Source organism: Brienomyrus brachyistius, chromosome 5 (genome assembly GCF_023856365.1).
Source record: "Brienomyrus brachyistius isolate T26 chromosome 5, BBRACH_0.4, whole genome shotgun sequence".
Taxonomy (NCBI): domain Eukaryota; kingdom Metazoa; phylum Chordata; class Actinopteri; order Osteoglossiformes; family Mormyridae; genus Brienomyrus; species Brienomyrus brachyistius.
The window spans coordinates 22,777,709-22,803,977 of NC_064537.1; the positions used below are offsets into that span (position 1 = coordinate 22,777,709).

At 43.2% G+C, this 26,269-nt stretch overlaps 1 protein-coding gene across 8 annotated transcripts in view; it reads right to left on the reverse strand.

Moving 5' to 3' along the window:
• Nucleotides 1-2,640, reverse strand: part of LOC125743003 (SH3 and multiple ankyrin repeat domains protein 1-like) — a 71,289-nt gene extending 68,649 nt beyond the window's left edge. For all 8 annotated transcript variants that reach the window (XM_049015551.1, XM_049015548.1, XM_049015550.1 and 5 more), the window contains exons 1-2: nucleotides 2,510-2,640; nucleotides 2,264-2,377 (exon numbers count right to left, since the gene is read on the reverse strand). The gene's annotated coding sequence lies outside the window, so the exon portion shown is untranslated. The remainder of the gene's footprint in view (nucleotides 1-2,263; nucleotides 2,378-2,509) is intronic.
• Between the last annotated feature and the right edge of the window lie 23,629 nt (nucleotides 2,641-26,269).

Genomic DNA, 26,269 nt, shown 5'->3' on the forward strand with positions numbered 1-26,269 from the left:
GGCACATGAGACATTCTTAACGGTAAACATTGGGGGAAAATGCCATCCAGGACATCGGGGAAGGTGAATCAAGTGACAAAGATAAATGGAGAACATGACCTTAAATGAAACAGGACAAGTGTCGAGGTGCAGGCAGACATGACAGAATAATGGAGGAAGACGGAGAATGGATGGAGGAGAGAGAGGTACAGCTTTGACCTCAGACAACAGATGACTGGCAAAGTTTGCCACAACAGAGAAAGGCTATCTCAGATCTGCAGTTTGGGCATGATAAGAGGAAGGACAGCAAATGAGCTAGATAAAAATAGACACGCAAACTACCTTCCCACTGCCTCTGAACTAGCACGGGAAATATTGTAGGTCAGTCATTTTCCAACCATAGCCTCTTCAGATATTACCTTTGGCGAAAGGGGGCTAATTTGGACACATTGAGCTAGGGAGGGATGAGAGGAAGGACGACCACAGGATTTGTGGGACGCGCTATGACTGACGGGGTATTAAATGTGGCTCATCGTAGCGCTGCGGCTTTGCTTATTTCTCATTTATTATTTTTAAATAAATCTAATTTTAGAGTTGGTGAGTTGGTGTGCTGACCTCAGTATGCTCAGTCAGTGAATCAATACGTAAGCTGGTACAAGCTAGTCAACTGCCTCCCCCCCACCACCACCCCATCACCACACCCCGCCCCGGCGAACAGCAGGAGTTCAGCTATGTGTTTTAAAATGTCATGAGGAAAGGGCCTCAACTACAAAGGCTGAGCTGCTGCTGGTTCCCTGACAGACCGGTGGATAAAAAAGGCAAGGATGGGAGAAAGATCAGAGAGAGGCAGCGCTGGGTCTGAGCACACGCTCTCCTCTTCCGGCTAAGGGTGGGGGAGGCGACGGGGAAAAGAAAAAAAAAAGTTTATACATGTAGGCGGGGCCAATGAAGCACAAAACAGACAGTTTGGGAGATGATCTGCTTTATTAATCTCTCCCTCAGTGATGTAATTCTTAGCTCTCTCTTTTTCTGCAGCAGATCGCAACATGCCTCTATCACTCAGCTGTAACTACACCAGCTTCTGGTCTGGCCATGACCCACCCTCTATTCTTCATATTGTGGCTTTACAACTTTCATTTCTGTCCGTCTGTTTCTTCCATGCTCCACTTCTCACTTTGGTCCTCTTCTTCTGTCATCCAGCTTTATCTCCCTTAATTCTCATATTTTTATTCTCTTTCTCTATCTACAGTCATGCAGGTTTCCCCTATAGATACACTCTATCAGTCATCACTCTCTCCACTCCATCCTCCTGCCTCCGCTCTGCTGTGGAAACGCACTTCACTGTATAATTATGCTCGCCCCATACAGTGACCCAACTACAGCATGTCCATAGGCGATGTGTACAACGCCGAGTGCGACAGAAGGATAATGAAAGATGACGAAGACATGGGGGCCAAAAATAGAACACATTGGCCGTGCATACACTTTCCAGGTGCATCACTTTTAATCTCATTGCCTTAAATTCCCACCTTCCAGCCGAACTTCAAGTGGGAATTCCTGGTCAATACTTGGGAACCTTCTTCCCACATACATGCATATAAAACTGTGAATGGATTACAAGAAGGCATTTTGCAAGACAGTTTGAGTAAAAGCCCACTATATAATTACATACTCAGCCACTCTGCATCTCTGACTTGCCTTTTCCTCTCTTTCACCCTTTATTAACTCTAACTCTCTTAAGCGATCTCCTTTTTCTTTCTCTGCACCTCACACTCCTCTCATCCTTTGCTGTGTGCTCTCACTATAAATAACCGCTCTCTCCAGGGCTCTTGCAAGAGCTTTCACATTTCCACTGTTTTCTGTGTCTGTCAGTAGTGCTTCGGCCCTGAAATACTTAACGCTACAGCAGACAGCACCCGCCTTTTCTTTATTCTGCCTTCGTTCCTTCAAACAGACAATTAATTCCATAGGCAGGTTTGGGAAAACTCCTAATCCAGAAATCATTTAAGTGACTCCAACCAATGCTCTCTTGGTCCAAATGCATCAGTGCAACCACACACATACATACACATATATATATGCACAATCAAACATGCACAGGCATAAATGTAACCTGGGACTCCAAAATTCCAAAATCGCTGTCCTCACTGCCTCCCTAAAGCAGCAGCTCCTTTTCCATCATCCTGCCCGTCTGTCCCCCTCTCCCATTCGCTCACGTCTTGTCGCTTTCCCTGCCAGCAACATTTCCCAGCGAAAGGAAAAAAAAGAATCAGCCTTCTCTTACTGCGTGCAGCGCTTCCTTCTCCTCTTCGTCTCCCGAATCGCACAGCCCTGCTTCCCGCACGGAGGGGATGACAGAGTGGAAGGGATGGAAATAGAGGGGATCCAGCAGCTGGTACTTGGGAAAAAATGAGAGTGAGAGACAGACGGGGGAGGGGGGGGAGGAGGAGAGAAAGAGGCAAATTTAATAAAGAACTGATGGGGGGAAAAAAACAGTAAAAGGCTGGAATGAATTTGCATTAAAAATTACATTTTGAGGTCTGTCCCCTCTATCTACAAGTATGTCTCTGCATATCCTTAATTCTCAGCAGAACACAGCGGTAATTGCTGTAGTAACAGTTCAGATTCCTTGGGCTCTCTCTCTCTCCCTCTCCCTCTCCCTCTCCCGTTCTCTCTCTCCCCCACAGTAGCATGTTCAAACAGCCCTGATCTCTCTCCTGCTCAGCTGGTTGGCTGGTTTCTCCCATTCATCCCCTCCCTCCCTGCCTCTCTTTTCACTCCTGCTCCTCCCACTTTCCTCCTCTCTCTTTGCTGCCCCTCTCCCTCCCTCTCTGTCTACATAGCATCCAGTCATCCAGCTCGCCCCCTTATGTTGCCGATGTTATAAATGATTTTAAATGTTCAAGACACCGTAATGGACTTTGCACACATCGCTTTTCAGAGTATTGTTAAGAAAGATTGCAAATGTGACGACACTGAGTCTTAGCAATCTGAGATGTGATTTTGGTTTAAAAATGCATTAAACATTGCAAAAATGAGATTATGGCTTTTAAAACATTGCATAACAGCAGAAGCACTATAATAAAGACATTATCGAGAAAACAGTGTATGATTTTAATGTCCTGATAAACATGTATCTTTATGTTGCAATAAAAATAGAATAAAATAACAAATGAATGAACACAACAGCTTTTTGGACATCTGACTTGTCTCTTCCCAGGCACTTACCATTAGCCATACCTTCTGTTATATCACTACCACACATCTACACAGCATGAGGACTGCCAATGAATTTAAGATCTTGCAAACTAAAATGGCAAAACACGCATAGCCGGTTGCTATGGGTCTAATTCATGTTTGTCTTTCCGTAGGAATGGCATAGAATTAAACGAATTTGTCTTCTTATTTCGTCTATTCGTCTATGATTTTAAGAATAACTCCGTTATTTTGGTGCCTTAGCAGTAAATCCACGGAAGTACATATACTCCCTGAACCAGCTTGTTATTAAGTTTGGCACAGAGCGGTCGGTTCTCAGATAATTCTTTCTTTCTCCCAATTCTATTACATCTCCTTCATTTTTCAGAGTGACAGATGGGCCTGTCTGCTCCCAGACTCTCCCCCCTCACCTCTCTCCCCCCTCGTAGCGGGCAAGGTTACTGATCTCCAGACCGCCGCTTCCTCGTGCTGCCGGCGATATGGATCCAAGGCGCGCGTACTTACGCCTCAATAAGATGTGACACAGGGTCTCTGCGCGCGGAGGCTCCGCTATCCAACCGGACGCTGTCGTCCGGTTGCCCTCACTAAATACTATCGCGTGCCGTTAGCGGAGGAGCGTCCGCGTGCCGAGGCCCTGCGTTACGACGTGACCTGCGCGCGTCAAGGATTCAAATAGACTTCACACGTGAAACAGACCCTACCAGCTTATATATGAAGATATGCCCATTCAGGTAAAAGTGCAAAGTTGCAGACAGATCCCGTACCTTACCGACTGACGTGACCGCAGCTATCCGCCGTGCCCTGCCACGATCTGCTTTTTTATCCTCTCTGAATGTATACGACCCAGCTGCTGGGGTTTAGTTGAGCCTTTACATCATATAGCTCCGTGAAAATGAGCCCTTTTTATGCACCGGTACTATGCGTATCTGCGAGGTGAGTAGGGCTCGGGTCACAACACGAGCTTATACAAAACTTACAGGTCAATTATGAATAGACACTGAGCCAAGAAATTATTCCATTTGAAGCAATAAATGGTTATCTGAATTTAGAGTTGAACGGATATAGTAGTATTGCTATTACATCCTAAGTTTGACATTCTCTAGCTTCAGCTGTAGTTATAAAGAACCTTCTTGCAGTATAATATTGTATATACTGTGCGGCTTCTCTGAAGTAGCTATTTAGTTAAAGAGAGCGCTTGATATCCTGTTCCGAGTGCATCACGCTTCTTCGACTCTCGCTTGGCTCAAATAGTTGACTTTGTTTTAATATTTCCGTCACTTAGCGCTTCATGCAAAACACCTTAAGAGGAAACAGAAAGAGCAAGAACTAATGGTGACGCTGTCAGAATCTGACATTAATTAGTCAGCATCAAGTTACCCAAATACAGTAATTAGCCTACCTTAGAAGATAATGACAGAATTTTCTTTATTTTTTGTGTTACATTAAACAAGAAGACTACTTAAGTTAGTGGAGCAAAGCAGGTTGCTTCAAGTCACAAATAAATGAAATGAATGCAACATTTGATAAAAAAAAGAAGAAGAAATTGATTAAAATGCTCAACATGGTTAATCGGATAATAAGGGTAGGGCCTGTATAAATAGTGGTGCATTTATTTGTTTGTGTTTATGTAGTTATTAATTTATTTATTGAGGCCTTCGGGGCTATTCTGATATTAGCAAACCAAGTCATGCAGTTCATTTTACCTTAAAGCTACCTAAATAAATTGGGAAAACAGCCTTTTAAGCACCCTATTCACTCAGGAAAAAAAATAATTATTTATATATAAAGGAAGCTTATTAGCAATTTCATCTCGGATAGTGACTTGTTCAGGGTGGCGTGGTGCCTCCTTGGGTAGCACTGTCAACTCAGTCCTCCAGCATTAGAATTCTGCCCCAGATCTGTGCGCGTGGAACCTGCTTGCTCTCCCTGCTTTGCACAGGTTTTTTCCTACAGTCTAGAGATGTGTATTTAGGTGAACTGGTGATTTAAATAGCTTGTTGTGTGTGGCCTGCACTAGACCGCCATCCCATGCAGGGTGTTCTCTGCCATGTCCTCTCTTCTCCCTGGGATGGACTCCAGGTGGCCTTGCACTGGATCAATGGTTGGAAGATGGATGGATTGCAACCGGTGAACTGTGCCGTTCTCTTATTAGAGAGGAAAATCATGCAGGTGTTTCTGCTAAATACCAAGGGAAACATTAGTAATGCAGGCTTTATTTTAAGAATCTCTTTGGTTCTGCCTAAAATCTTTCGTCTGGGTGGCTATTCAATAGCAGTTAATTAAGAACAATTTAGACGGCTACCAACCAAATTATTTTTTTTCGATTCATTTTCTAATTTATTTCTAATTTTATTTATAAATACTTTAATATTGCAAGGGGGATGTGCAATTATCAGTCATATAGGGCTTGTGTGGGATTTAAACTAGATCCATCGAGGAATTTGACTACTTCTACTTCCAAACAAATGTTCACAAAGAGTTAAAGTTACCATCCATCCATCCACCCATCTTCCAACCACTTATCCTGGTCAGGGTCATGGGGAGTTACCATTCATCTGTCTTCTGATTGCTGTCTTATTCGGGATCATGGTTAGCTACAAAGTGGGGAATCCGTGGGATGTCTGTCACATCACATATGCACATCTTATACACACATATATGCCATATATACATTCACTTACTGTTTTTGGACTGCAAACCATGGCATAACATAGCATCCACTTTCCTGCACGCACAGAACAGGGGCCAGATCTGAAATCCCGGCAGTCCCACCCACTGCGCTATCTGGCCACCCTGGGTAATACTCGCATTAGCAGTATTAACTGAGGCAGTTACTGCAGAAAGCCAAAGACAGTAACGGTAACACAGCCAGGCTTCGGCATCTGTGCAGCGCCTGATGAACCCTCAGATGCTGCAGAGACAAACTGGCAGGCCCTTGCCTGTATAACCAGCATAAGCATCAAGCTTACACAGCATCGCGCTTCCACACAAAGGTCGCAAGCGGCACCACTGAATCGAAGCCAGGCACGGCACCTATCTGGAGCAACAACCACTTGGGAAGCCTGGAGAGAACACACCATATTTAGGGAAATGGGAAGATTCTGCTGAACCTTTTACAAATGAGCAAGATTCCGCCACTTCTCTCTGAAAAGAGTCCCGATTTAGCTACAAGCAGTCAGAGCTGGTGCTAGACATGAAGGAGAAAATGCAGTAAAATTGCAGCTTCCGAGGAAGCCATTAAAACTGCTAATGTGCAGAAAAAGCAAATGCTTCTTATTGTGCTTATTCCAGGGGAGTTTGCATGCATTTGTCTTAGTGGGCATTAAAAACGTACGCGACTTGCAAAGAAAATTAGCTTCCTGGAAAAATAAACAGCATGAAATGAATTGCAGTTGAAACATCTCGGTGATATTCATACTGTACATAGTTCTGACATTTCTTGAGCTTGCATGCACACGGCACTGCAAAAAAAAAAAAAAAAAAACATATGAATTGATTGTGAAACAGAGAGTGATAGGATCTATATTTAGCTACATTACATTTGTATGACATAATGGAATCGTTACCAGAATGTTTTGAGTGTTTAAATCAGAAAAATTATAAAGTGTCTTCATTGAATTGGTAGCATTGTTTCATTGCATATGTCATAAGAATCCGTGTCTGTCTTTGAGGTTAGTGTTGGCTCCCATCGGCACACTCCTCGCGTTGAGTTTTTTTGAAGCTCTGATCATCACATTTTCCTGTATGCCCCTCTCACCTATTGCTGACCAATAACTGTCAAGTGCCCCCAGCTTTGCCTTTAGTCCTCTCTTGTATTACAGTATTTAGCACAGAGAGCTAACTGGTGGATATAGCAAGATACTGTAAAGTCAACTATCCATCCATCCTCTTTATCTGCTAGTCCTATTCGGGGTGGACATGCAAAATCCACACACAGACCCATGGCAGAGACTCAGACCCTGGTCTTATAAATGCGAGACAACATTGCTAACCACTGTGTGATTCTGCCACCCCGAGGTCAATTATTTAAGCCTAATGGGGGTCAGTGGCAAATGGGAGTTATCTTTCATTCAGAACAGGATATTAAGCACTCGGTCTTTAACTAAATAACTACTTTATCATTATTATTAGTTTTATTATTATAACATGGCAAATAGCAATGTCTTTTGTACAAAAAAGCATCCTCTTGCTTTAATTGTCCTAACATTATAGCTGAATTAACGTTTTTTGTACAAGAAAGTGTGTGCGTGTGTGTGTGTGTGTGTCTGTGTGTGTGTGTGGATTATGTTCATATTACATTGTGGGGACCAAATATCCCCCCACAATGGAATAAAAATCTGTTATTTTGACGTTATGGGGAATATTTTTCAGCCCCCAACAAAGCTCTCTGAATGCAATCAAAAACTATAAAGTGGTTAAGGTCATCAAGTTGGGATTAGAGTTTTCTATATACATACATACATACACACACATATATCTGCAAGAACCTATTTAATTTCTATTCAGTCATTTTACTGAGTATTGCAGCATCTAAATCATTTCCATACAAATTTACAAAGAGAGACCTATTGCAGGGGTGTCAAACTCCAGCCCAGGAGGGCTAGGGCCTTCTGTAGCTTAGTTCTGTCCCTGTTCCACCACAAATGGTTCAGCTCAAGAGCTGTGTAGCAATTAGCACAAGGAGTTGAATGAGGTGTGTTAAATGAGGGGAAACCCAAACACGTGCAGGGCTTCACCCCCCAGGACTGGAGTTTGACACCTGTGCTTTATTGTCTTGTAATTATCCACTTCAGAAGTTTGACTGGTCTTCCACAACACACTCACGATAATGTATGTGATGTTTAATGGAGGGTGGGAAGTAATGACTGTGATTATTTGAGATCTGCTCGCAGGAAGGAGCAGATCTATGGATATGATGAAATCCAATTAATAACACAGTTTTTTCAGTTTCGTATATGGTCACCAGAGGTGGACCTGTTGGCATATGTAAATCAGTGAGTGAAACTCAGTGAGCATCAGTTTGAAAGGTGATGTGAAATTGAAGATTCTCACATGCTGAAAGATGCAGGGGGTCTAGCGCCGGGTGGCTCAGTCAAAAAATAACTTACTGTTGGAAATGTTAAGGCTGGAAAGCTGGTGCGATTGAATGTGTTATCACTGCAGTGGAGAATAGCTGAAGGAGCGGGGGTGACGGGAGCAGGACAACAGGCAGGCATTTCTGCACCTTTTATGTTTGCAGTACCAGGGGCGTGGCAGGGACAAATGTACATGGAGACTGGATTTGGGGGGGCAGAGGGGTGTGTTTAACTTGGCGATATAGGGGAAGAGGGTTAGGGGGCAGGCTGGGTGAAGCCTTAGGTCCATTTGGGATGGGGAGGGCGGCCACTGGAGTGCAGTTTGTGGGCGGCGTGGGATGGTTGTCACATTTCTTGTGTCACCGGGCAGTAAGGTCTGGAGGAAGCTCTCCCATTCGGACGTTTGTCCTCAGAGCTGTCTGCTACTGGGGAACAGAAGGTTGCACACAGCTTTCACCTCCTGTCTGCCTGCTCCGTGGATTTGAGCAGCACTGGTGAGGTGACCCTGCCCACTTTCTCTGGTCACCAGCGGCCGCCGGCCGTGTCCTGTCCGCATTCCTCGCAGGCAGCCATCGCCGTCCGCAGAGAGATTGCGGACACTGTCCATTGGTGCGGTGCTGAATTCCACCACCGCACTCCGGCGCATGTCTTTTTATCTGTGACGTCACAAGGGCTGTTTGAGATCTTGGGAGCAGAGAGCGGAAATGACTTTGCAAAAGAGTGCTTACCGATTAAGGCTTTCTTTTGGATGCTGGCAGGGCTGTGAGTGACAACCAGAAAGTTGATGTAGTGTTAGGAGCGTTGGAGGAGAAGCCAAGCGTGAAATCAGTCTTACATCCTGCAGTTCCAACAAACTAGCGAACAGGTGTTTCATGTGCTGTAGGCATTATGTGGTGTTACATGGCAACAGAGTTCCTGTTGATAAATCATAGAGTCCGTATTTTTTAAATGTAAAACAGGGTGACGCAGTGAGGTTATTTGGACTCTAAGCTGTAGAGGAGGAATGTCCAAACATAACAAGACACTGCCCTGTTGCTGGAGATTCAAATTGTTTACCATGCCACTACCCTACCGATCCTGTTTTCGAGCCATTCTGCCTGCAACCCTCCCCCAGTATGGTTTTCTTTAAGGGAGAAACAAAAGCCCATGTCACCTATGTAATCAGAATGGTCGTATTACAAGTTTTGTTCCTCCTTAGATTTAAACGGCAGCTTATCACAAGGCACATACACACCATGGACACTGCAAGGCATGGGAGCCTGTGGTAGCCCAGAAAATTAAAGAACTTGATATATAGCGCTTTGCAGACATGGGGTCCAAGCAGTGCTTGTGAAGGCTTATGTTTTCACGGAATACCACAGCCATAAGGTGAAGGATGCAAATGACTTCATGCAATTCTTCTGCTAGCAGCTGCCTTGTATCAGGAATGACATGTAACAGGATGGAGTAAGAGGGGTGTCCGCCTGTTGGGGGGAATTAGCAAACCATCATGTTGCCCCCATGAAGAGCAGCTGGAGTCTGGGTGCCAGAGCTATGAATAGCATCTGAGGCATGCTTCCTGTAAAGTGGGTCGGTTTGTCAGCTTGAGGTAGCAAATCTGGTCACCCTTCCAAAGAAACATGGATATTCAGTTTATGTCATGAGGATAGCCCTTTTGGATCACGTGAGGTCTGAGCATTTCCCCTGATATAGTGTAGCAGGTCATTTTAACGTCTATATTGTGCCTACAAAGCAATTTCCGAAAGATTCTGCATATGTTATCAAATACTGAATCAGTCATAAATGTGTATCTTGTGTTGTTATCAGCAGTAATGAATCTGTAGACCTTCCAGTAGAGACTGGCAGGTGAAGGTCCCTTCCAGATACCAGGGAAAGGTGGCACTCCTGATGCATCGGGGGTTTCTAGCCTCTACATAGATGCTGTATAATATCTGCAGCCGTCTCACAAAGCTGTAGCACCTTGCGCAGCCAAGCCATCCCTTACTGTTCATTATTGTTATTTTCAGATCATAGAACCATTTTCACTTCAGTATTTCGTCCCATCAACATCTACGAAAGAAATGAGAAGAATTGTAGTCATAGTAATAGCTTAATAACCAGAGAGGTCCGTATAAAAGGTTTAAAAACTAAATTTGTAGTGCTAAATGTCTATTCTATGCACAACAATTCATTAGTCCATCTCAGACCTACTTTCTCAAGGTTGGTGGAGATCTATTAGGTTGTAACAGTGCCTAATTATGATTGAAGTCAGTTTGGGTTATAGTAATGCAAATGTCTTACTATACTGCAGGTTTATTGAATTGTTCCTATAGATGAGGAGCCAGTGGAGTTAATTGTCTCCTGTTAAAAAGTAGCTAAAATACAGCTGGAACGGAGCTGGACTCCAAGGAGCTTTTGGAGCTCATTCGTTGTTGAGCGTATAGCGATATTAATCCTGGCCCCAGTGCCAAAGGACCAGACAATGTGGAGCAAGTGTGGGAAGCCGCTGTTGCATCATTACTTAGCGGCGATAAGGCACTGTCACAGGTGAGGCGCACTGGCGGATCTGCGTCTGGCAGCATCCAGCTGAAAGGCTTCGGCAGGAATGCGGACAGGCAGGGGGGGGTCACCTGGGATGTGGCACGGGAATGTCAGGAGACTGCGGGAGAGAAAGCAATCAGCTTAAGCGGGAAGTATGTCGGAAGTGTGAGCACACAGGCTTTGGAGCCTTTGGGCAGACAGAGCAGTGTCACACATTGCCAAATGTAATGGCTGCAAAACCTACACCTGGTATGGCATTACATCACACAGCGGTACATTATCGGCTGTGAGAAGTCCTGTCACATGCTTGACAATGCCACCTGTCACCATGAATTGTACCACAAGAAGTATTACTCTTCATGTCTATATTTCTTTTTGTATAAATTGTCATGTACAAGAAACCTGCACATTACAAAAATAAATGGCCTTTGAACGTTTCCTTGTCCTTTTTATCATCTGGAACTCAGGCTTTTTTAACATTTAATAGAGGGGAGGTGATGTGCATGCAGCTCTTCAGAGGACATAATGAGAAAGTGTGCAGGTTCCTCAATTCTACCTGCTCTTAGGGACGGCGGGTATGATAAGGCTCACAAAGGCGGCCGGCAGCGGCACAGGGCACAATCCTCATGCCAATGCGTCTCTCTAAAGAGTGCAAATGTCAGTTTGCCCTGCAAATCCTCCGTATTTCCTCAGAACTCAGGCAAGTGAGAATCACTGAGGATCTGAGTATGTATACACAATCCTCAGTGACCCCTTTTGTGTCTCTCAGCCTGTGCCCTCATTATGGGAAAAAAGACTGCTCTACTTGCCTGTGGAGTTAACCCCTAGCCTCCTGAGCAAAACTGGGACATGGAGCGACAGAGGAGAGAGAAGAAATGGAGAAAAAGATGGAAGGGAAAGCACGGAGCTGCAGGAAACGGAGGGGAATGTGCGTGAAAAAGAGGGGCCGCGGAATGACCGTGGTAATGGGGAGGGGATGGGGCAGGAGTGACGGAAAGGGAGAGATTTAAAGAGGGCAAGGATAAAGGAGACAATGTGAAAATGATCTGTGGAGAAAAGGCACAATCATAGGAAGACAGAACAGGTGGAGGTCTGGCCTGAATTAAAGCAGAGAAGCTGTAAAGTATTTTCAGGATTCGTGAGAAATGCAGGAAAATCGGGCTGCGGAAATAAAAGGTGAAACAGGACAAACACATACAGGAATATATAGATCGACACACTCAGTTTGAAGTATGCCTAATATCTGAACTACTTAAGGAATGCTGTGGAAGTACACCAGCGGATGCTGCAGGAAGCGTGGAAGCTAATGGACAGCTCTGCAGTCCTGTGCTTCGCTCCCTAGTCGTTCTGTTTCCCAGCCATGCTTTCACTTCTGAAGGCTAAGCGAGGTTAAATTCCACTTTAAACAATGGAGACATTATTTTCGTTAAATATAGTATGTAGATGTACACAGATCTGTATTGATTCATCTCTCGTCCAGCTTCTTCTCCAGTATGGACTCGTAGTCTGGGGACTATTGTGGTCTTAACATACTGATCCTAAAAACGGCTGCCGCTTTTAGGAATTCTAAAAATAATGATTGAAAAAATAACACTTAATGTATGAATGTAGGGTACCTCATCCATGGGGGGGTAGTGCATCTCCGTGGTTGGGGGTTCAAATCCCACTCTACTCCGTGTGTGAGTTTGCATTTCCTCCCCATATTGTCTGGGTTTCCACCCAAAGAGCCAAAAGATATGCAGTTAGGCTAATGGCCATCTCTACCTATAGTGTATAATTGTGTAAGTTCCCTATAATGTACTGCATCCCGTCCAAGGTGTACCCCAGCCTCGTGCCCTGCGATGGACTGGCATCCCGTCCAGGGTGTACCCCAGCCTCGTGCCCTGCGATGGACTGGCATCCCGTCCAGGGTGTACCCCAGCCTCGTGTCCTGCGATGGACTGGCATCCCGTCCAGGGTGTACCCCAGCCTCGTGCCCTGTGATGGACTGGCATCCCGTCCAGGGTGTACCCCAGCCTCGTGCCCTGTGATGGACTGGCATCCCGTCCAGGGTGTACCCCAGCCTCGTGCCCTGTGATGGACTGGCGTCCCATCCAGGATGTCCCCCAGCCTCATGCCCTGTGATGGACTGGCATCCCGTCCAGGCTGAACCCCAGCCTCGTGCCCTGTGACGGACTGGCATCCCGTCCAGGGTATACCCCAGCCTCGTGCCCTGTGACGGACTGGCATCCCGTCCAGGGTGTACCCCAGCCTCATGCCTGTGCTACTCTGTGACTCTGATTGGGAAATGCAATTATAAGATGTATGATTACATTGCCTATGTGTGTTAGTAGTAATAATATGAAAATATAATTATAAAAGCGGTAGTGGTTCAGAAAATAAATGGATGCTTCTGACTTGTAATGGTTGTTTTTTCCATGTGAAAGAAGGTATCCAATAGTCAGACTCATACTGCATAATTCAATTCTGTGTAGTAACATTTCAGCAGTGGTGCCTAATGTTATAACTATTACATCAAACTGTAAGTTAACCATCATTCTAATTTGAGAGGATCTGCCGTGGCTATCAGCATACCGTCCTTCTCCTACTCTATGAACCCACACCATAACTCATTCTATAATCATCACTTTACCTTCCGTGCGAAGGCAGCAGCTGTTTCGTCAAGCATCTAACAAGGCCTGACTGGAGTATCCCAGGGACTGAATTACGTATGGGATCACGCATGTGCGATTACATGACTTAGGCATTACCCAGTGCTAATTCTGTTTGGTGTGGCGTTGCAGACGCAAAAACCTATGCATTAACATGTTGCCAAAATGCAAGCAGATGGATATATATAATTCATATCTGAGTTAGTGGATAAAAATTTCATAATCTGAATACATGTCAAAATGAGAGAATATTCGCCATCGTTCACAAGGGCTCCACCTTGTGGCCATAGTCATTTATTGCTAATAATTATCGAGCTTTAAAATGTATTGTTTGTTTCACTTAATTTATTTATAAATACTGGGGTCTCATCTATAGTTATTTTATAGCCTTGACATTGTTGCCAGTATCCACGTAAACTCTGAGATGCATGAAGTATACAAACCTGTCATAACCAGTAACTCACAAATGGGATTAAACGCTATATGAAAACCGTGCTCAGATTGGCTTACGTGAGATAATGTGAACACGTTGCAGGTAGTGAATTATAAGACTCTCGACTAGTAAAATAAGACTTGATACAAAGACAGCTGTCATATTTGGCTGTCTGATGAAGAAAGATGACCCACAAGTTATAATGAACACAAAGTCAGTTTGTCAGTGGACTCAGTATTTGTGAAGGCTGACTGGTTTACTGCACCTGGAGTTCTTGTTAAGAGGTAATAAGCAGCTGAACTGAGCATAGGTGACATAGCTGTTGGTGGACAGCAGATTCCTGCTTGTCTGATGTAGCACAGTGAGTGACAGTTAATGAATTTATAATGTGACAGTGACTCCGCAGCAAGCCACAATGTTTTAAATGGCAGGCAAATTTATTTTTTTATTCTTATCAACATGACAGAGAAGTGATAGCATCATTTCTGAAAAGAAGACCAGCTTCCTCACAAAAACGGAACCGTATTGTAACACACATTTTCTTCAAGGAAAGTATTTTTAAAATCCAAAGTATCAGAGCCAGGCATGAGAATTACTGTATGCAAAACGATGACCTCCAGCCTCGTCAGCACAGACATTGTTACGAGGGCTGGTGCGAATGTGTGAATCTTAACAATGCAGCGTGAGGTTTGAAGAACAAAATAGCTTGGTAGCAAACTCAGGCCAAATTTTTCTCTAGGACTGATAGCTTGCAGTTTGACTGAGCTGATTTATTCTCTATTCATTGACCAGACAGTATATGCTTCGGTTAGCAACCCCCAAACTTTTTAACTTTGGTCACTTTGCTTGGCAGGAAGATTCTAATTGGTTCACTGAGCTGTATTCCTTGAAAGGTTAAATTCTGCCCAAAAATGGAGTATGGATTTCTGCACGTTCAGAGTACTGATGCATTCTTTTGTACTGTGCAAAGAAAAGTTTAGCGAGAGATGAAGGTCTTACACCGGTCTACAAAGTTTTGCTTTCTCAAAATAGGCGAATTGTACAATATTTGTTGTGCTGAAGTCAAATATCTAAATATGCATGGATTTTGACTGACACACAATTAAACTTTATGCTATATGTATATTTACTGTGTATATGCATGGTGGAAGTGACTCATTTACAAGGTAGAAGTGTATGATGCTCTGCTGTACTTGAGTCAGCATACTGGAACTCAACTGGTCTTCATATTGTTTTTACATATCAGAGAGAGAGCAGGACTCAACATGTCTCAACTTGACCAAATATGTTATAGCCTAAACTCTGCCGAAACAGACTTATAGTTAATTACTTAATTTTTTTTCTCAAATTGAAATTAATTTTTCCTATATAAAATTTTTAACAAACCGATACATTATACACCCTCAATAAAGGCAAAAAGCCTAAAAATTATGTCACTAAAAACTCTGTGAGTACATTTATCAAGTCAGCGTAAAAAAAAACGACATAAAAGACACCCCTTAGTTGTTCTGTGACAAAATCGTGGTCGACCAGTGTAACCATCAGAGATCTGAAAGTCAGGTGAGATCAATGCTATGAGGTTTATGATCTCACTGACTATGCCTATGTTTAAACTGAATGGAAGCTTTTCTGCCATTTGTACAAGGATGAGCAGGAGTGCTTCCAGGCTTAGAAATTGTAGAATATACTTGGATGACTCTGGGTTGCGAGCCTAATGCAGTATATATGGTTTGATAGGGCCCAGATCTCTAGCAACACCCATGGATATAAGAACATGTACTTTGGATGGTTCTTTGCACGTCTTGCTCTCCTTTGAGTCACACACACATATACGTACATACAGGTGATAGTGAAGCCTGGGGTGCGAGCACAGCTCGGTTCATACTTCTCTGCACATGTAGACACATCCATGTGCTGCTTTACTCCATTGTGCGCCTCTGCATGGACAGTGTATGCACAAGTTCTTCCTCCTTCATATCCATATTGGAACGACGTAGAAAGTAAGCAACGTGCACACGTGCACGATATGTCACCTCTATAACGTGCTGTGCACACGTGCAAGGTGTGCGGCTCGCCCGGCGTTTCTGTGTCCGTATACACACTGTGGATGCATGAGTGTTACAGGTGTTATGGGTGTACAGAGGAGTACGAACAAGCCTTTAGCTTCTCCTGGAGCTTGGGGTTTAAGGGACCTGTTCAGGGGTCAACAACAGCACCAGCCCCCAGAAATTTAACGAGTGACCTTCTGATCACAGGTAGGGAGCTCCATCTCACTGAGCCACACACTTGCCCCCAAAAGGTGAGAGTAAAGAAGGGCTACCCATCTCCTCTTTTGAAAATGTCAAGATGAGAACAGCCCTCAGGAAATGGTGTCTCATCCCACCTCTTAAATTTTTGTCCTTGCAGTTGACTTATTTGATTATTGTCTTTCCGATCGCTGTATTGATTGATGACACAGCACAGCCCGGCTACCCGCTTGCCTACCTCTCCTCATGTTCCCACCTGCATTTTTTGCCTTCAATATTCTCTCAGCCTCTGCATTTCCCTGCACTTATATGGGCATGAGATACAGCCCAAAACACTTCTAATCAAATCTTCACTTTCTTTTTCTGCACATTTTTCATTACCTGCTTCTTCCATAAATTGTTGTATAATTAGTTTATTTCCCCATTTTTCATTCTCACTGTCTTTATTAGTCATTTTCTCATTCTGTACAATTTTCTTCTCACCCGCTCCTTGTCACTTTCTTTGCTGCTGTCTGTCAGCAGTTTTATTTGAGATGGGCATTGGGGGGGGGGGGGGGGGGGGGGGCTCGTCCCTCATCTCCCATTTTGCTCGTTCCGTCTGCGGCTTGCTCTGCTTGTATCACAGCCTAGGGCAGACCCGGGTAATAGCCGCGTCCGGCCCGCAGAGATATTCTTACAGGGCTGTGCAATCATCAAAATAAAAGTAGGTAAAATTTCTTTACATTACTAATACATAGTTAAGTTTAAAGTGAAAAATGCACTAGTTCTATTGATTTGTGCATGTATTATGAAAAAAAGAGGAAAGTAAACTGTAAGATGTTTATTATTGTTCCTTTCATATGACATAAAAATGATCCTTAAACGTTGGCTCCCGCTGACGTGAAGCTCAGATTTGTCTCACCATAGAGGATCATTATACTGACATGATCTATAGCTTTATAGTTTTTGTCCACAGCGTCCAAATTATCTTCAGTTTTATTATTCAAATCAGGTTTGTTTCTCTCCTGTAATGAGCTAATCTCAAGTTGCCTTTCCCTTCCCACTGATTTAGATTTCTTTTGTTTCCTTTCACAGTCTAATCTTGACCGCAGCATGTTCGGCTTCTTCCTGTTCCTGGTCTTTTCTCTCCTTATTGTCATAAGTCTCAGATTTATTGACATTCCAGCTATGCAGTATGTTGGAAAACATGTGAAATATGTTCATGTGCTGTCTTTGTCACAGCACTGTCGGTTTGAGGGATGCTAGGATGACTTGAGACCTTTAGGGTAAAGGGATCTGAACCCCATTCCTGCCGGGTGTGTAAGGATTCTCCATATGCTACCTAGAGGTACTCCAGTTTATTCTCACAGTCCATAAACATGCATTTTGAGAAACTTTTGCGTCTGAATTGCCCACGGTGTGTGTGAGTGTGCGTCCTGTGATCGGCTGGCATATCGTCCAGGGTGCTCCCTGTCCTGTCTGTGGAAGAGGCTCCAGGATTACCACAAGCCTGTACTTGACAAGTGGCTTCAAGATGAATAGAAGTTTCCATTTCACGCTGCCAATTGCATTGTTTCTCTTTCCATCTCATTCTGTTTACATGTTTTCCCACAAAATATCCCGCAGATACTTTTACCACATAATGACATTTAATGTTCATTTGTGTCTTTCTACAGTGACCAGTCAGTTTAACTTTTTTCCCACACTTTTCTGTCTCCCTTCCTTATCTTTCATTGGCCTGCTTCCCTGACTGAAACTGACAATAAACAAATACATCACAACTTTTCTGTAACTAATGTGACTATGGTATTAATTTTAGAGTTATAAGGCTTTAGTATACTTAGGAGAATCTGCCTGATGTGTACGCAGGCAGCCCTATGCATGCAGTGCATGGTATCATTCAGTGAAATGGTTTAGCTAGGAGCATGCAATGACAAAAGTTTAGCATAATATTAGAATAAGATAATGCAATAAAGAGTGACTAAAATCAAATGTATATAAGCTGTGTCAGCTATCACCAAGTAGCCCTGTTCCTTAACCTAATTAAATTTCTGTAAGTAAATTTATCATTAAATGTTTTACTATGCCTTCATATCCATTTTTGCACCTCGTGGAAATATTCTCTACTTATAGCTGTCCAGTTTAATGGATTATGGAAAGATGTTATCAAAAGCTTAATAATCCACCCTCTAGTCATCAGATATCTTGTATGGTGGTAATGGATTATAATAAAGTCCTAAACATAGCTGGATAGCTGAAGATGATTGCTGTAACCATCAGGCAGCTGTGATCAAGTACAGGTGATTTTGAAATGATTTGTCTGGGTTTACAAACTGCTGGGGCAGTGGTGTCTTAATGGTAAAGAAGGTACCCTGTGCAAGGTACCGCCCCCAAGCACTGCTCCCAGGCTGCTGAATTAGCTGCCCCCCACTATGTCACATACTGTATGGGTTAAATGCAGAGGACACATTTCGTTGTTGTGGTGTGTCAACGATGACCACTGATCTGTAAACTCTCTACAGTCTAAATGAAGTGATTCATCTGTGACCATTTTCGGACTTTTTTCAGACATTGTGGTGAGCGTAAAATGTTTAGTGAAAATACATGTAGCTTAGCTAAATGTAATTGCCACATACCAACAGCAGGAATATTAGCATATTTATTTGCATTTAGGAGTCGGAGCAATACTTGGGTGGTTCAGTTTTGTCTTGCCAGAAGACAAGCTCACAGCACAGTGTTTCATAGAGCAAGGAAATCCCAGTAGTAGATAAACTCATACTGTAGATATACTCACAAGTCAAAGTCAAGACTTGAAAGTAATCAGCTTAGAGTAAAGAAAAAATGGACATGAATTATCAGGTGAATTAAATGTGTATAACTTGGGAAAGCTGAGGATTTTCTATGAAGTACCTTCTCCGGAATTGCTGTCATGGAAGTAGGTCTCTGTAACTTGGAATGTTTGTGTACTTAACAATGCAAAGTTGCTCTGCATTACAGACCTGGTCATCAGACCATCTGGCATGAGCTAACAGGAAAGGAGAGTAGCAGGCCAAGGAAGTGTCCTCCAACATGACTGCATAAGTAATACGTTTATCACGGATTTGTCCTTAAGGGTTTTCTGTTCTTTTACAGTATATTAATAAATGAAAATGCAATGAATTTGCATAATTACAAATAAATTGCAGTATAATAAATTAAAATAAACCAAATCAATAGACACCTAAATATCCATTTTCGGTCTTACATTATTTAAAATTTTATGCTCATCAGTAGTGAGAATGGATGGATGGATGGATGGATGGATGGATGGATGAAATATATTACCCACATTGAGTCAATACTTGCTTTCAATCTTATCTATCAAGCTCAGCAAATGTAAAAGAAATTTGCTATTTCAGTAAATAAAAAATTATAAATAAAAGATCAAAATGATTGCTGTGGAGCACGCCAGTTAGCCACAACATGCTGTGAGCTGCTATGCAGTAGTAACCCACATAACAGCAATGTAGACGTTCCTGTCTTACAAAAAAAAATGGATCTCATGCAGCAAGGAAGAACATGGTTAAGCCTTTCTTAGTGTCAGACGGCAGGAAAAACTCCCGACAGCATCCAGGCGCTCTCCTTGGAGAGGTCTGCACCATCTGGTGGCTTCACAGCAACACCGATGAGTCAGACTTGACTACTACTGCAGAGTAAGACTGCTGATATGCCCCAAGGGAACATTTCTGTATATCCCGATCCCTTTCATTACATATGCCAAGCACATCCCAACCAAGGAGAGAAGGTAAGCCTCCGCCTCAGCCGGATTCCAAACACCCATGGCTGTGGCAGAAGAGCAGGACAATCCTGAAAAGATGCAGACATCTTCTTTCAGTAATTACTGACAGGTCTTTAAAGGATGATGAAATGAAACAGAGAAAACATAAGGGAGTGGTAGGAAAGACCTTGAATGATCCTCTGTAGTTATTTTTGCTTTAGTTAAAATAAGAGTTAGCAGTGAAATAATACCTACCTTAAAGGATCTACCTGGATCTCTTGATCAGAGATGAAGTCTGTCCTACTCTCAAGTTCCCCATGGCACAAGACCTCAGGCAAGTGTGGGCAAACTCAGAAGTCCTAGGCTGAGGGCAAGTTTCAGGGAAGGAAACTCTGCCTGCTGTTTGTGTACGTACACAAAACAGCACTTTGCATTACTCAGCCTTCGTGGAGATGGTGGCTGAGGTGTTTGAAAATGTACTCTCTACGGATTCTGTAGTTCTTCTGGGTGATTTCAATCTGAAGAGGGCCTACAGCATACACCTGAGCAATCCAGTGCTGAATGTGAAGCAGCAGGGATGAGAACTGGCACCTCCAAATCCAAAGCCAGAGGACTATCTTGGAAACGAGTGGATTACTGTGCATTTAGTGAAGGACTTCCTGAGGATCTGATTCACAAGAGGGAACATGAGACTGACAGGAGGATTGGTTTGGTGGCTGCATTTACTTATTTATTTTTGCTGTACTGAGGAGGTCCGTGATGGAGAAGCAGGAGCTAAACCACCGGATGAGCTTTGGGGCTTACTGGCCGATCTGTCTTGATCCTCACCTATGGTATTCAGCTGTGGCTAATCTCTGTAAGAGGTTTGCTGATACAAATAGTCTTGCTGATCTCACTCTCTTACAGGATGAGTTCAGATATCCAGAGATTCCTGGAAATACAAGAGCTGCTGATTTGGATGGAGAGTAGTCATCTGAGGTGGTTTGGGCATCTCTTAGAGAAGTCACTTGGTTGGAGGAGATATTCTGAAAATATTCTACAGGATGGAGACCTCAAAGCCAAATCCAGGTCACACTGGGGGGATACTATCAGCCAGCTGGCTTGGAATTGACAGAAGAAGGAATCTGTACCCAAAGGTGCAAAGTTCAGGTTCAGAAAGTAGTAGTATATATAATCAAAACGTAGTTTGTGTATATGAGATTTTGTGTCAACCAACCAGTTGAGTACTCTGCGACTGTGACTATGTTCAACTGGTTGATTGAAGCAAAAATCATGTTCTGGATTTGTACTTTCTGAACCTGACCTTTCCACCTATCTGTACCCTTGGAAAGGTCTGGTGTAATCCGGAATGGTCTTACAGCTGTTTGCCAGTGAAGATGGGAAAAAACAGCTGTGTCTAGAATATGTGTAATAAGTGCAGATGGCAACAGACAATAAAATATTGTCAATAGACAATACAAATGAGCACTGTTTTTACAAAGCAACACACTCAATGCAAGAAATGCCGAATTGCCATCATTCTCCCTTGTCCTAAAATTTTGCTGTCATTTTATTCTTTGACTTCCCACTTTCCTTTGCCTCAGCCCCTCCCCTTTAACTGATGTTCTTAAAGGGAGAGAATAAATTGCAAGCACATTAGAAAAGTGTAAAAGTGCCACTTAGCTCCTTGGAGGCTATACGGTGGCTGAGTGAAGTGGCTTGGAGAACCACACTTAATTTGTGCAGTGTGACACGATCATGACCCTGATCAGCCCAAAAGATTGATGGATCAGTATTTCTCGGAGATGCACGGATTGCACCAATTTTCATTTTCCAAACGAAAGTCTGATGTCATCCCTCAGACCTGTTACAAATGGATGCTTGCATTCATGTAGATTAAATATTCCTTCGGCTTTACCCAACAGCCCCTGGATTTCTGTATATCACGCAAGGTTTGATCACCAGAAAACAGTGCAGTTTATATTATGTCTAACAAAGTGTTCTTCAGATTCATTTCGGTAACATCAACCATCCTGACTGCAGCATGACATGACTGCAGACTGCAGCATGACACTACATCTCTTTACGCTGAGAGATAAACTCTCATTTCTATCTAAATTACTGGTAAGGAATGTTAAGGATGTAGACTATGAGGTGCAGCAAAGAAAAGGTGCAGTCATGGCCAAAAAGCAACGCTTTGCAGCACCAACAGAGAACCCCCAGACATGTGATTATTTCATAAAGCCTGGGCAATCAGTCACAGTGGCTTAGCCCACTGAGCCACACACTGCATTGCACATAAACTTTCTAAGGGTAGGATGGAGCCCCCAGCACTAAACATTGCAAGCAATTGACTAGCCTACTCTGAGGTCTAGCACAGATTAACACAGTTCAACAAGTCTTACCTCATTCCTAGTCATACAGATTGAACAAAATACCACTTACAGACCTGGACATGGTAGATAGGGCTCACCATCTGCCCAAGAGGGGAACATAAGCATTTGGTATGAACTGACAATAATATTAGATATGGAGGTAATTGAGAATTCTCATAACAATTTCAGCAGAATAATGTTACTGACAAAGCATAATACATAAATTATCACTACCTATCTGCAGTCAAAGTTCAAAAAATAGCTGGGGTTACTTATGGGGATAAGTAATTAATATTAGTGTATTCCCAATTTTTCCATCAGAATCACCAAATAATGGATCCGATCCAAGGGATGAATCTGTGACAGATGAAATTCTGGCAATGAAACTATCATCAGTGGGTGCATCTGATTTTTCTTAATTTTTATTTTTTTTATTTACGGAAGGACTATGGACAAGGAAGAAGTGGCCCTTTCACCACTGAAAGTACAATGTTAGAAGAGGCAGTCTTCGCCCAATTACCTCTCATATTTATCTCCTGCATTGACACTTTTTCTTCTAACAGCAGCCCCAGTGGCTCAGTGAAAGGTACAAAGATTCACCCTACAGCATCTAAATTTCCAAGGCCCTGGCAAGGATTATATCTTTGCTGATTTGTATTCTAGGTAAGAAGCATGGTTGTCAGGCTTGACCCTCTTTGTATCTGGCAGTGGATGAGTGTGAGGAGAAACCACATACACTCCTCCAGCAACACTACAGCTCTGCTTACACTTGGCTGTAAAACGCGTCTTGGCCAATTGGACCGTAAGTAGACATCTGAGACACATCACCATTTACACCTGTGTCGATCATGCTCCTCCAAGTTGTCCAGCTGACTCCTTGTGTTCAGATTTTGTCGCGCACACATTTATTGTGACGTCCTTGTTGGGGACACATCCAGGATGCAATAGTGTTGACACTACAGAAGATATGGAGTGAGATGCATCCCAAACCACCATGGCAATTGGTTTAAGGGATCGGATCACAATGTATCTTGGTGTTCGTTTGCACTAAAGCACATGCCATCCGATCACCCAAGACGCATTTTAAAGCCTAGTGCAAACAAGGCCTTAAAGGACCAGGGGATCTGTATGTCAGCGCAGATCTAAGGAATTGGCGTTTGAGTAGTATACAGAACAAGGATTTTTTATTTTTGCAATGTAATTTGATAAATTCATAGATTGAATATGGTTTTACTGCTGGGAGGGAGCAGCGCATTAAATTTCACTGCTGCATGAAGACCGTCCAACCAAAATGAGAAGTAAGGATGTGCAAGAATCAGTTTTTCCACATAGAAGGTGCTGGAATGGAAAGAGCATGTGGGTATGTGTGCACATCATGCATCCTCCACACGAGGAGGCACAGCTGGGCTGTCAGGATGTTTTTTGAGAAAAGCACAGGAGTGTTTGGCTGTTTTTTGTACAGGTGTAAGCAAATAACTACCTGAAGAAGCAAATATAGGAACACGGGGACATTTTCTTAAAAACAGATGCAAAAGTGATGTGTATTAAAGTGTGGCCAACAGATGTCTCCCTTAGAGAAATAGTACTGAACATTAAATCTCTTGCAGTACATGAAAACATGTTTTCAATCAGTTTTAGCTTTAATTGAACGAAATATAGTTGTATACAGTTGTTTGTTTGCTCCAGGGATTGACACCACACATCAATAATACAGTAGTCATCTGCATAAATACAATAGGCAGATATTGTATTTATCTCCTGCATTGACACTTTTACTTCTAACATCAGCCCCCATTGGCCAAGTGGAAGCGAATAAATAAGAGAGGCCCAAGAAGTGGTCCTTGCCGGACTCTTCATGCCATGGCAGTTTGCTCAGTTCCATAATTTACAATAGTTACAAAACAACCATTTTAAGTCCTGAACCATCTAAGGACCATTCCTGAGAGTCCTGCACAGTTTTCCAACCTGTCTAGAAATATTTTATGATAGATAGTATTAAGGATGCACTGTGGTCTAATAACGCTAGGATTGTTATTTCACCTGCATCAGCAATGAAACGCATGTCATTTAATACTTTTATGAGAATAATATCATTGTGATGTGGTCAGAAGCCAGACTGAAAGCTCTCAGGATAGCTATTTGTGTTTAGAGACCAGCTCGGTTGACTGAAAACTGCTTTCTCAATAACTTTGGCTATAAAGTGCAGATTTGAAATAAGTCTATAATTGATCCAGTATTCTGTTTTTCAAGAGGGGATTAATAATTTTAGCTTCCAATGACACTAGAAAAAGGGGACCCACAGAACATATACATACGGATTTTTAATATATTTTATATTTTTCTGTTGCTCTCAGACATTCTAAGTAGTTCCCATATTTTATTTGGTGATGATACACCACAGGAAAATGTGTCTTCTGCATTTAAATCATATGTGACATCATGACATAGCAGGGAGTAGATAATTCAGCACCCAAGGATCAGGGCCCTGAGATGGACTGGCACTCAGTGCTGGACGTGCCCTGCTTTGTGCCCTGGGATGGACTGGCACTCAGTGCTGGACGTACCCTGCTTTGTGCCATGAGATGGACTTGCACTCAGTGCTAGACGTGCCCTGCTTTGTGCCCTGAGATGGACTGGCACTCAGTGCTGGACGTGCCCTGCTTTGTGCCCTGTGATGGACTGGCACTCAGTGCTGGACATGCCCTGCTTTGTGCCCTGTGATGGACTGGCACTCAGTGCTGGACGTGCCCTGCTTTGTGCCCTGTGATGGACTGGCACTCAGTGCTGGACGTGCCCTGCTTTGTGCCGTGTGATGGACTGGCATTCAATGCAGGAGGTCCCCTTCTTTGTGCCCTGAGATGGACTGGCACTCAGTGCTGGACGTGCCCTGCTTTGTGCCCTGTGATGGACTGACATTCAGTGCTGGACGTGCCCTGCTTTATGCCCTGTGATGGACTGGCATTCAATGCAGGAGGTCCCCTTCTTTGTGCCCTGTGTTTCCTAGCTTAGTCTTACTCTAACCCTGCGCTGAGTAAGCAGAATGGAAAATGAAGTTTCAGAACTGTCACCTAAGGTAACCCAAAACATTGCACCACTGTAGGTTAGTAGAAGCCTTAAAGCCTAGTAATACGTGTCTAGAATCTAAGTGTTCTTCTTTGCTGTAGCAAGACATAACATGCATTTTGTTGTGACTACTTCCCGTCTGTGGGAGGTAATGACTGCTTTAGTGTACTTTGGAATGCATATCGGCGGAGGCAATAGACAAAGAGATTCAGAAAGTGTTGGGATAGATTAATGACGGTCCATGAGATTATTTCATTTAATTAAAAATACACCAGAAACCTGGAGGTGAGGAAGGTGGCACTATTCCACTTTACTTGATGTTGCCGCCTTATCCTGCTCCTTCTGCAATTCCCTTATATATAAGGATGAAGATGTTTGATAGTTACATGCTGGTGCTGAGGGTGGCAGGGGCCCAGACCAGCAAAAGCCGAAGGCATGTAGATTTCTTGCACACTCACCAATACGACTACTACATTTGATAGTACTCTTTCTGCTCTAGAGAGGAAATCTTCTGCAAAGGTGAATGTTGTGGTCGAGTATCATGCAATTTGGCAGGGAGCCAAGAGAACGAAATGAGTGCATAATGGACTAGGGACCGTGTGAAATGCTAGTTACAGTTAAGTGGCAGAAATACTAATGAGATGTTACAGGATCAGTTGGTGAAGAAAATAATGAATCCAGAAATAGGTGAAACACTATTAATTCAAATGGACCTCATGCTAGATAAAGCTATTATGATTATATGTCAGATCGGATCAGCTATGAAACACGCTGAGCCCTTAGCATCCAAGCACCAAACAGCAGTAGTACAGAAACTGCCTGATGAACGGAAGTCCTGTTCTAAATTAAACAACATGCAGACCAGCACACCCTGCAGGCATTATTTCCGAAACGGCTCTTCTCCCCATCCTGCCATTCTGAGTGCCCAGGCCTGAAAGTAGCATGCATAAATTGTAAGCACCCAGAACATTTTCCGGGAGTGCACCAATCAGGAAT